This window comes from Scyliorhinus torazame, chromosome 7 (assembly GCF_047496885.1).
Source record: "Scyliorhinus torazame isolate Kashiwa2021f chromosome 7, sScyTor2.1, whole genome shotgun sequence".
Lineage (NCBI taxonomy): Eukaryota > Metazoa > Chordata > Chondrichthyes > Carcharhiniformes > Scyliorhinidae > Scyliorhinus > Scyliorhinus torazame.
The window spans coordinates 141275185-141287988 of NC_092713.1; positions in this window are offsets into that span (position 1 = coordinate 141275185).

The window sequence follows — 12804 nt, forward strand, 5'->3', positions numbered from 1 at the left end:
GTGCCAACGCACAAATAGACCCTCTCCAAGCCCTCCACGAGGACCTCTGCCACCCGGGGGGTCACTCGATTCCACCATTTCATGAAGTCCCGCAACCTCCCCTACTCTGTGGAGGAGGTCCGTACAGTCACCAGGAACTGCCACATCTGCGCAGAGTGCAAACCGCACTTTTTCAGGCCGGATAGAGCGCACCTGATCAAGGCTTCCCGCCCCTTTGAACGCCTCAGTATGGATTTCAAAGGGCCCCTCCCCTCCACTGACCGCAACGCATACTTCCTGAACGTGGTGGACGAGTACTCTTGTTTCCCCTTCGCCATCGCCTGCCCCGACATGACAGCGGCCACAGTCATTAAAGCCCTTGGCACCATATTCACACTGTTCGGTTGCCCCGCGTATATCCATAGCGACAGGGGGTCCTCCTTCATGAGTGACGAGCTGCGCCAGTTCCTGCTCAGCAAGGGCATAGCCTCGAGCAGGACGACCAGCTACAACCACCGGGCGAACGGGCAAGTAGAGAGGGAGAACGGCACGGTCTGGAAGACCGTCCTGCTGGCCCTACGGTCCAGGGATCTCCCAGTTTCCCGGTGGCAGGCGGTCCTCCCGGACGCTCTCCACTCCATCCGGTCGCTGCTGTGTACCACCACTAACCAAACGCTTCATGAGCGCCTCCTTGTCTTCTCCAGGAAGTCCTCCTCCGGAACGTCGCTGCCGACCTGGCTGGCGGCCCCAGGACCCATCTTGCTCCAGAAATATGTGCGGGCGCACAAGTCGGACCCGTTGGTCAAGAGGGTTCACCTCCTCCACGCGAACCCGCAGTACGCCTATGTGGCGTACCCCGACGGCCGACAGGACACGGTCTCCCTGCAGGACCTGGCGCCCGCCGGAAACACACACACCCCCCCCGACACCGATCATCCCCTCCCTACCACCGGCGCACCCCGTGACCGCCCCCTTCCCGGGAGGATCGGTCCTCCTCCCATGCCCGCCCAGGAGTGAAACAGGAACAAACACCGAAACGCTCCCGGAGACGACAACGCCTGAACAAGCACCTGCACCACCACCGGGGCTGAGGCGATCGACGAGGAAGACCAGACGGCCCGCTCGACTCGTGGCATCCGCGTGACACCAAGAATGTTGTTGTATTGTAACAAAACATTTTTTTTCTCTTGCTAATATTGTAAATAGTTTTGCAAACTTTGTACATAGCCCAGTGTAGGGCTAAAACTGTAGTAACATGTCCGAAATTTTCCTTCCAGGTCCAGCCTTGTAAACCCCTACCACCATGCGAACCACCACCCCGCCGGGTTCCTTTTTAACAAGGGGTGAATGTGGTGGTATGTATTAGGGGTCATGTGGGACTGTGAAGCCGTGATGCTATTGGCTGACAGATCCCGGGTCCTGGTTGGCTGCTGACTCCTGGCTCTGCCCTGAAGGCGGAGTATAAGAACCCGAGCTTCTCCCCGCCGCTTCATTCTGTTGCTGAACTGCTGGGGACAAGTCTCGCTTAATAAAGCCTGAATCGACTTCATCACTTCTCGTCTCTCTCGTAAGTCATTGTGCGCTACACACCCCACATCCACATCTAGATTATTAATGTGCACACGACAAACAGCAAGAGGCCCAGCACTGATCCTTGCGGTACAGCACTGGACATGGGCTTCCAATCACAAAAACAATTGCCACTAAGCCAATTTGGATCCAATTTGCTAAATTGCCACATGGATCACATGGGCTCTTACTTCCTTGATATGTCTCCCATGTGGGTCATTACTTTAAAAAAAGAATTTCGAGTACACAATTCATTTTTTCCAATTAAGCGGCAATTTAGCGTGGCCAATCCACCTACCCTGCATATCTTTGGATTGTGGGGGAGAAACCCACGCAAACACAGGGAGAATGTGCAAACTCCACACGGACAGTGACCCAAAGCCGGGATCGAACCTGGGACCTCGGCACCATGAGACAACAGTGCTAACCACTGTGCCACCATGCTGCCCACCATGTGGGTCATTACGGAAGTCCATGTAGACTACATCACCTGCACTGCCCTGAACTACACACCAAGTCACCTTCTTGAAAAATGCAATCAAATTTTTTAGACATGATTTTCCCATGCTGACTATCCTTGATTAACCCTTCCCTCTCCAAGTGGAGAATAATTCTGTCCCTCAGAACTTTTTCCATAATTTCCCTACCACTGATGACTGACTGACCTCTAACTACCTGTTTTTTTTCTCGACTTCCCTTCCTGACTAATGGTACCACAATAGTCCTCTGGCGCCTCTCACAATGAACAAATTGATTTTCCTTTATTTATGTTTGAAGTGACTACACTGGAAAAGGACCTAATTGGTGGTTTTGGAACATCCTGAGGTCACGAACGGCACCATATAAATACAAGCTCTTTCCTTCAGTTCACACTACAACAGGATTAGCTGCCAGCTTCCTAAAAATCCTGGCTGATAAATTTGTTTGAATTATGTCTACTGAAGATTGGTGCTGTTTCACCAATTATACAAGAACTCAATATATTCTGCAGCTAGTGTTAAAATGATATCTAATGCCTGTACTTAACTCTGACACAGACTTGAAGAGGCTTAAATCCGTCCTTTTTGCATGTTTTTTGCCAATTGAGCAAAAAATGGAAATTTTTTGAATTTCATAGGCCCAATTTTAAACACTCATCCAGACTAAGATTCCGGAAATGCATCTGAGAAATTATTTGCAATTGACTTTCAGCAACTCAGGAAGCACTTAAACATGCTGCACATTCTGTTGAGGTGTCATCTGTGTTACGTTAAACATTTCAGCTGGAGCACAGCATTTATTTCCACCGTATCTCAGCAAAGACACTACCTTGGAGGTTGTGCAGCTTAACCAGTACTGGAAGGCTTGAAGAGTTTAATTGCTAGGAAACATTTCATAAACTTGTCTTGTATTCACAGAAAACATATACAAAATAGCAGCAGGAGTAAGCCATTCGGCCCTTCAAGTACAGAAGTTTGAGGGATGATCTAAACCGATGGTTCTCTGGCTTTGCTGGTTGAATAGCAGAGCACAATCTTCCTGCTCCCACTGAGATGGATTTGAAGGCTTGAGTGAAAACTAACTTGGGCATGCAAGCAGCAGATTGGCAAGTCTATGTGCCTCCAGGTGATCTTGCCAGAGGCAGGTCTGCAGTGACAGCATCACTGTGTAGAGAATAATTAGCATCTTGGAGGATAATGAGGGGCATGAGGATGACTCACCCAAGAACACCCTGGCATTTCAGCAGCCTTCTACTAAGTGCCAAGTCCGTCAACTCCATGAAGACGGCATCCTGATGGAAGGCCGGGTTTGGGGGAGGGTGTGTTGGCAGGTATCATCAGAGGTAAAAACTTCTTACCACAATGACAGGGCTCCTGTCAGGACAGCCCCCACTGTGGCCCGGGGGAACCCTCTGGATGGGGTTTTCACTCTGCTCCCTATCGGTTTTCATCATGTTTGAATTGTACGGAAGTTTCCAAGGGCGTCTCTCTGGCCTGCAGCCTCAGGAACCATCCTGCTGTCCTTCATCGGAATCGGCATCTCAGAAGTGGCCTTTTGGCTGGCCACATCTGGGAAGATCGAGCAGATTTTCAGGACTCACAGACCAGTGAGGACAGGAAACACATTTAATCCTAATGGAAAATCTTTTCTCAGGTGACAAGATTCCGCCCATAGATTCATAGAATGTGTACAGGACAGAAGGTGGCCATTGAGCCCATTGAACCTGTGCTGGCTCTCTGCAAGAGAAACTCCAACTCATAAAGTCCTGCAATTGTTTCTCTTTATCTACTCAAGCAATTCCCTTTTGCATGTCACAGTTGAATCTGCCTCCAGCAAACTCTCAGGTAGTGCATTGCAGATTCTAATTACCTGATATGTTGAAGTGTCCCCTCATGTTGCTGTTGTTTCTTTTGCCAATCACTTTAAATCTGTGTCCTCTGATTCTCGATCCTTCTGCCAAAGGGAAATGTTACTGTCCAACTCTGCCCCCCCTCATGATTTGGAAAGCCTCTATCAAATCTCCTTTCAACCTTCCCTTCTCTAGGGGTAACATTTCCAGCATCTCCAATCTGTTCCTGTAATTGGAATCCCTCATCTCTGGAACCTTTCTCATAATATTTTATCTACACCCTGTCTAATGTATGAACATTATAAGGGTCCTTTGTGATGAGTCCCTTATTTCCCCTTTCTTTTATTTTTGCTGTTTCCATTTTGATCCATGGATGCTTAATGGACATATGTCTTTAAGTCTAGCAGCAGAGAGAATGAGGAATTCAAAAAGTTGCAACATAGTATATATTGCTAGTTTTCAAGCAACAAAACTAAGACTTTGTGGCACCTGAGAGATAGGTTGGGATTTGTTTCGATTGGTTGGCTTATGGCCAATGAATTGGCCAAAATGCTGTATTTTGCCTGGTAACAGGTGGTGATTGGATCCTGCCTGAGCGGGATGATTTCCAGAGACCTAAGGAGAGCAGAGTTGGGTCCTGGATGCTCAATGAAGAAGGAGTTATGAGTGTCTGCTCGCTCTCTCTCTCTTTCCAGAAAATCTGGATTGCTGCTGTATTTCTGAACCTATAGAGAATCTGAATTAATGAATCTTCAGTGAAAACAGGAACCAGAAATCTCAAACTGAAAGCCTTGAAGGAAGGTATGTTAAAACAACCATCTGAAACAAAAAATCTTGTCCTTTTTACTTTACCTATTATTTTATACCCCACTTCTCCCCTCTGTATTTTTTTGCCCTGTGTGTGTAGAGGGTTGCGGGGGGCAAGTTAAAGTGAGGGATTAGGAATTAGATAATAGTGGATCACTGTATTTGCTGCATATTTCATTACATTTCTTGTTATAAATAAAATGTAATTGTGTTTACGTTGACAAACCTGGTGACTGTAATTATTGGGCAGACAAGGGCCAAAGACTTTGGGTATTTTTCTAAGAAGTATTGGTTAATTCAAATGTGTTGCAACTCAGGGTTAAGGGTGGCTGGAATTGACCACGCCCTAGCCCAGGGCGTCGTAACAACATCACTCCTAAAGTGTGGTGCCCAGAATTGGACAGAGTACTCCAGCTGAGGCCAAACCAGTGTTTTATAAAGATTAATCATTACTTCTTGCTTTAAAGTCAAGAGCTTTACAGCATGGAAAGAGATTCTTCGGCCCATCGTGTCCATGCTGCCCATCAAGCACCGATCTACTCTAATCCCAGCACTTAGTCCGTGGTCTTGTCTATGTTATGACACTAGAAGTGTTCATCTAAATGCTTAAATGTTGTGCGTGTTCCCGCCTCTACCACCCTTTTAGCCAGTGAGTTCCAGATTTGTACTACATGCGTCGATTTATAAAACCCAGGATCTCGTATGTTAGTTTTAACTGCTTTCTCAAGCTGCCCTGCCACCTTCTGAAGGGACTAATTGATAGGGTGGACATTGGGAGATTGTTTCCGCTGGTTGGGGAATCTAAATCATGGGGGCACGGTCTCCGTATAAGTGGTGGATTATTTATTCATTCAGTCTTCAATGAAGGGAAAGTTCAGAAGGTAGGTTCTACAATGGTCGGGCGATCTCCCCCACTGAATTTTCCTACCCCAGGTAGTGAAGATGAAAATCTAACCCAGGAGATTAGACCGTGATACAGGCACTGCATTCAAAATCTGAACTAATAGGTAAGAATGAGTAAAACACGCCAAACAAAATGTATGGTGAACCCGTCCCAGCGTTACGTGGAACCATACCAACAAAACAGCCTACACTTAGTGTCAAAATCAAATTGCTTCAAATTTCTCACATAGTATTTGTGTTCAATCTAAACCCTGCCACCTCTAGTGACCCAACATGAGGCTTTCCTTTAGTTACCAAGGATTGATCAATGCCACCTGAATGAAGAGAGAGTGTGGTGGCAGGCTGTAGCTTTTCAGTGCAAGGGTCAATGTTTAGAAATGGTGTTACACCTTTATGTAAAGGGTTAAGAGGTGACCTTGTTAAGGCTGGAGCCTCATCTAAACAAATGCAGGAGCTACAATGTCTGCCCATTGACTGATGTTACATTCAGAGGGTCTTGTGAGGATCGAATATTGCAAGGAAACAGTTTCACCCGTTCCTTTTCCTATAGTGACTCAGCTGCAGAATGATCTGTTGTGCGTACAAGAACTGGGATTTGGGTATCAATACACCATTATCATGGCTCTTTCGACCAGATCCAGCCAACCTGGCTGTGAGCTGGAGTCCAGTGTTGGCATTGCCAGAGTGGTAGGAGAATTTGTGTCGGCGTTTGCTTTGTGTGCTCTGGGCCTTCCCTACTGGGGTGCACGCTCTCCACAATGCATGGCAAAAATAAACCCTCTCTAAATACCTATCTGCAAGAGATTAAAAGGGAAAAGCTGTGTTTCAGTGGTTTCAGGATGAAATGTTTCCTGGTGGAGTATAATATAACTGTTGAAAATGGTAACCATGAGGCAAATAAAAGGACATCTCCGAAAGTTCTATCCCCATCTCATCCCAAAGAATCCAGGTCAGAGTTGCCAATGGCTATCTCTTCAAATGTAAACAGTAGCTTCTGATTGGGATGATCCCTCTATTGCCACATTTCCTGGAAACTCATCCAAGAACATAAAGATGTTAGAAATTGGTAGTTCACCCAAGTCACCATCCATTGTCCCGTGCCATCTCTCCCTGAGTGATTGTCGTCCAATAGGGCATGCAGGAAAGTATTGCTTTCCCTGCAGTTACAGAGCATAGTATCTATATGTCACAGTACAAACTACCTGGACGCTGTCCACAAGAACAGCAGACCATTTGCTGGGAGGCCGATGAATGACGGGAGGCCGTTGAATATGGAGTCGCTGCCGTTAATTGTACGGAAATAAGGCTTAAGTGGTGATATTTGGTTTCTCGCCACACTACGGCGAGATCCCAATTTCGCCTCTGGGAGCAGACCAGTTCCATCCCAAACTATTAGGCACGGTTCTCTTTTCCGGCCTCTCTCGCTACTCACTGACCTCATTTCGCTCAAGCGAGAGCACAACAAGGCCGGAGAATCATGCCTCCTGTCTCTGTGGCAGCTTTTCATGCTGTTTCCTGGTGGCTTTCCAAATCCTTCTGCCCACCTATTCAAAACAGAATTCTTTTATCTCTCTAAGTTCTGCCGAGCCCCTCAAAGATGGTTCAGTGCAGGAATTTCCAGACTTGAACTCATCGTAGCTATCTGGGCTTTTGATTACCCACTCCAGTTTACACAAAAGAACAGGCCATTCTATGAATATGCAATTAACCTTCAATTTGTGGACAAAAGAGACCATCAGACTCTGTAATGGGCTAATGGCTAGCCCGATCAGAGTGTCCCGGAGGACAATGGTTCTTGAGTGAATCACCCTGGCTGAACAGGGGTATCCTGTTTATTCCTATTAACGAGTTTAAGTCTGAATGGGACAATGTAACTAAGGCCAGGTTTGGACGTATGCCTCTGACTCAGTGCTAGAAGTTTTATCCTCAGCCTGCTAACCCCCAAATTGCCCAATACAACTTTGATTCCATTTTCAGATCCATTTTTCTAACATGTCCCTATCGTAACAGTGGAAACTGTTTTCCCCCCTTTTTTGTAAGTCTTTACTTTGGCTGGTTGTTCCTAATTGCCAATATACATACCATTTGGAAACCTTTCCCAAGTTGCTGTCTAAAACAGGACTTTCAGTGCAACTGAATATTTTTCTCAGGCATTTATTTGTTATGTAATTTGACAGACAAATTTACAAATCAGTGCGAGTTACTCAGTATGAAAAATTACCTACAAAATGTAAGGATGAGCTCTGATCAGTGATATTTCAATTTATATAAAAAGGAACCTCTCCATCATTCCACTTCCCTGAAGTCACTGACCTGGACTCAGATAGGATTCCATGGGATCTGTTCCACAACTTGCTACACAGCAGCTTAGACAGTGCGTGTTCCAGATGTTGATTATTTTGTGGCAGGACATCATGACTGAGTCTGATTCCGATCTTGGCGCGTTCACGCATGCACATTGTCAGTCATTGTACAGCAATGATGAGTGGCAGCGTTTCTGGTTCGAAGGTGCTGAGAGAAAAAGAGGCTATTGTGTTGCCCCACTGTCCACCAGTTTCACTCTCCTCATTTGTGTATCACATGTGGCAGATACCCATAGTTTCACTGGGAGAAACTATTACATTGTGACCAATGTAAAAACCATGGGCAGGACTCTCCATCGGTCGACACCGGAATCGGGAAAGGCGATTGGGCGGAGAATAGGTTTTGAGAGCAAAATCGTGGCCGCCGCCAGGTTTACGCCAAATCACAATTCTCCGGTGCCGCGACAATGCATTCCACTCCACACGTACAGTAAGCGGCGTTGGCATATCGTTAGTAGGCCTGACCCAGAATTCTCCAGGGCCTCCGCGATGTTCCGCCTCCACCGAGGGGAATTCCCAACGGCGAGGTTCACTTGTGCTTTCAAAACTCGTGAATCAGGCAGATGAGGGAGAGAGAGGGGGTATGGAAAGTATCCAGCACCGCCATAGTGTGCTGACAGGCTGGGGCGCTTCTGCCAGGTCTGGGGGAGTAGCGGGAGCTGGGCACGGAACACCATTGCTGCAGCCTGCGAGGCAGCCATGTGGCTGTGTACGTCACTGACTGCCCGCTGAGAACCTAACGCCATGGGTTAGTGTGGGTGTCTCCCCACACATCCTCCTAGCCCCAGCTGATCCATCAATGGGATGGACGCGCGCCAGCGCAACCATTGCCATCTGGTTGGTTGGGATGAGTGTGTGTGTGGGGAGTGGGGTGCTAACATGCAACTGCAGCTTGTCAGCCTCTCGAGTGTCAATCCCGACTCGGGCAAATCCAACACTGTTTTCCTTTGGAATCGATTGTGTTCCACATGGGGTCGGTGCTAGCCCCTCAACAGTCGCTGAATTGGTCCAGGTGCAGCACCAGTTTTGCTGTCGTAGAACTCCATGAACCCTGCCCCGGAGTCAACACTTAGTCTGAGAAACAGAGAATCCAACCGCATGTTCATCCACGGGCCTGCCTAGATGAAGAAAATGCAACCAAATTTAAGTTTGTTAGCTCTGAATGGCCTGTTTGGATGGTAGACCGAATATTGGATATTAAAATAACTATTAGAAAATAACTATTTCAGCTGGCAACAGTGTATATGCTTAAATAACCTATTTTATATGGAAAATGTGCTCCACCGGAATCTGCCATTCAAAATCCCCCCCCTCCCAGCCATGGCCAGGGAGCTATTACTGCTCACCCCACCCACATCCTATCCACCCAAACCCTGATCCAGGTCAAAATCAAAGTTTCTTTCCAAAAAAATCGCTTTTGATCGCTTATTTGAATTGGACAAACTTGTGACAATTAAATCTTATCCAGAGAAAGACTGAAGAACGAGATGAGAAATAAATCTGCTCTCCCTTTTCTTTGAACTCCAATAAGCAGCCCACAATCTGTACTCAGGTACGCCTAATTGGATTTTACAACTTTTTGAACGTAACTCATTAAATCCTTCATTCTATGACTCCATGAATTACATTCAACAAATTGAAAACCCAAATTGGCATTTTGAAACAGTTAAACCCACTCAAAGCATTATTTTAAACGACAACATCTTTACTCAACCCTTAATCACAGAAAATGCTTTGGGAGTTATTAGGGACAATAAATGGTGCACAGTGCTATCAATCTTCTTTTATGTAATGACCAGAAAAAAAACATGTGAAATCTACACTACATAAGAGAAGAGTTGCAATTTACACTTGTATCTTCTCTTTAAATCTTTAACAACTTTAATTACTGATACTAGGGTCAATTATGTGGCAATTGGCTAGCAATGTTTCGGAGATGAGGATAATTACATATGAATTATTGAATATTAACGATTCAGAGGGATTAGTGAACAATATGCACTCTTCAGGCTGTGTTTTAGTAATTATTGAAATTGAATCGGAGAACTCATGTTTCATGAGTGGAAGTCAAAAATATATATCCATAATAGCGGCCTTGTTCTGCATATGTTAACGGGAAGCTGGATGAAAGATACAGAATCTAATGGTGATACACATGCTGGCAGTTTTAATTCATTCTCAGTATGTGGTCATCATTGTCAAGGTCAGCATTCATTATATACTGGTGACTGGTGAAAACACACCAGAGGGAAGATAAGAGATGACCACATTAGTGTGGAACTGGAGTCAGATCGAGGCCAGGCCAAGTATGGCCAGCAGTTCCCCTTCTTGAAAGGACATCTATTAATGAACCAATTGGCTTTTTATGAAATTTGACGGTTTTAACTAAGCTGGCTGGATGGCTGGTTTGTGATGCAGAGCAATGCCAACAGCGTGGGTTCAATTCCCATACTGGCCGAAGTTATTCATGAAGGCCACTCCTTCTCAATCTTGCCCCGTGCCTGAGGTGTGGTGACCCTCAGGTTAAATCACCACCAGTCAGCTCGCTCTCTCAAAAAAGGGGAGAGCAGCCTATGGTCATCTGGGTCTGTGGCGACAAGAAACATAATCATTGCACTACAACATCTGTGGATCTATTACCTTTCTGTGGGGTCATCAGCCCAAAATAATGAAAGTAGACTTGATTGTTACATTCTCCGGAGAAAAAATTAGAAGGAGTATAAAAAAGTTAGGGAAGTTAAAATGAATTCTGGTGACTTTCACTTAGGAATGGCCTAATGTGAAGCGGATACCGATTTTTCTCCCAAGAAGCTAATGTTCCTTGATGGAACTGGAATGTTACTTCATGGGGTGAACTGAAGGCTGCAGTGTAATGACTGATGATAATCATCAAGATTATGCCTGTGCTTGAAAACCGAAAGCACTATTGTTCTCCTTTCAAAAGTGAGAAGGGGTGGCAATCAGTCTGATTGTGGATAGGAGGGAGAATGTTGGTAATCAGCAGGTTTGATTGTAAATTACCAAAAGTTTATGAAATTTAAGCATTATTACATCAAACACCCCTCCCACTTGATACTCTGACTTTCCTGCTTGCTGCCTAAATCAAAGATATCCTCAGCACTTGATGCACGATCAATTGAACAAAGACTAGAGTTGGATACAACTGAGGCTTTATTGCTCTATGATGTGTGATGGTGACGTTGTCTAGGTACGGGAAGGTGGCCCGCAAACCGTACCGGTCGACCATTCGATCCACCTCCCTTTGGAAGACCGAGACCCATTAGTGACGCCGAAGGGAACCCTGAGGAAGTGATAGAGACGACCGTCCGCCTCAAAAGCAGTGTATGGATCGTCCGATTTACGAATGGGGAGCTGGTGTTAGGCAGATTTGAGGTCTACCGTTGAGAAGACCCGGTACTGTGCAATCTGATTGACCATATCAGATATGCGTGGGAGGGGGTACGCGTCGAGCTGCGTGTACTGATTGATGGTCTGGCTGTAGTCCACGACCATTCTGTGTTTCTCCCCAGTTTTAACGACTACCACTTGGGCTGTCCAGGGGCTGTTGCTGGCCTCGATGATGCCTTCCCGAAGCAGCCGCTGGACCTCGGACCTGGTGAAGGTCCTGTCCTGGGTGCTGTACCGTCTGCTCCTGGTGGCGACGGGTTTGCAATGCGGGGTTTGATTTGCGAAGAGAGAAGGCGGATCGACCTTTAATGTCGCGAGACCGCACACAGTGAGGGATGGTAGGGGCCCGCCGAAATTCAGGGTTAGGGTCTGGATATTACACTGGAAGTCCAGGCCTAGTAGTAGAGCAGCGCAGAGGTTAGGGAGGACGTAGAGGCGGAAGCTGCTGAATTCTGCGCCCTGGACCGTGAGTGTGACCGTACAGTACCCCCGGATTGCGATGGGATGGGATCCGGAGGCAAGGGAGATTCTTTGGTTGGCGGGGTGTACCGCGAGGGAGCAGCGCCTCGCCATACCTGGGTGTATGAAGCTTTCGGTGCTCCCGGAGTCCAGCAGGCAAGGGGTCACGTGGCCGTTGATTTTCACGCTGGTCGATGCGGTGGCCAGGTTGTGTGGACGAGACTGGCCGATCTTCACTCAGGCGCGTCGTGGTCGGTCGTCGCTGGCTTCGGATGATGGAGAGCCTGGGGGGCCCAGGTCCTGGAATGCTGTCGGTGTCCATGCCCCGTGGGGGAGACAAGATGGCGGCACACGAAGATCCTGCGGGGGACAAAATGGCGGTGCCCATGGGCCGCACGTTGCGGGGGTTGGACAAGATGGCGGTGCCAATGGGCGCGCCCTAACCTCTGCGTGGACTGAGGGGGAGAAGATGGCAGTGCCCACTTGCCGTACGTGGCCCTGGGAGGTGAAGATGGCGGCGCCCACTGGCCGCGAGTGGCCCCGGGAGGTGAAGATGGCTGCACCCACTGGCCGCGCGTGGTCCGGAGAGATGAAGGTGGTGGCGCCCATTGTGCGTAGACCACGGGGGTGGGGGCGATAGTGGCGACTGCGCGGGCCTGGCACACCGCGGCGAAGTGCGAGGGTGTTACTGCTGGCGGCGCCCACTGGCCGCAGAAGTAACATCGGGGGACATCCGGGTGCGGCGATGACCAGCTAAGTCGCACGTTTCGGCACCTCCCGTTGGAAGGGACTTTTGGGCTCTTAATAGGAGCCCCAACGGTAATTTAAACGGCCAAAAACACTGTGCGGTAAACCAGAAGGGAATCCCCCGGACACGCATGGATAAGGGAGAGGATAGCGGCCGGATGGCGGAGGATCCTCTGGAGCAGCGGCAAGGAAGGCAAGCTCAAAGCAAGATGGCGTCGGAAGGTGGCTGTTTGTTATGGG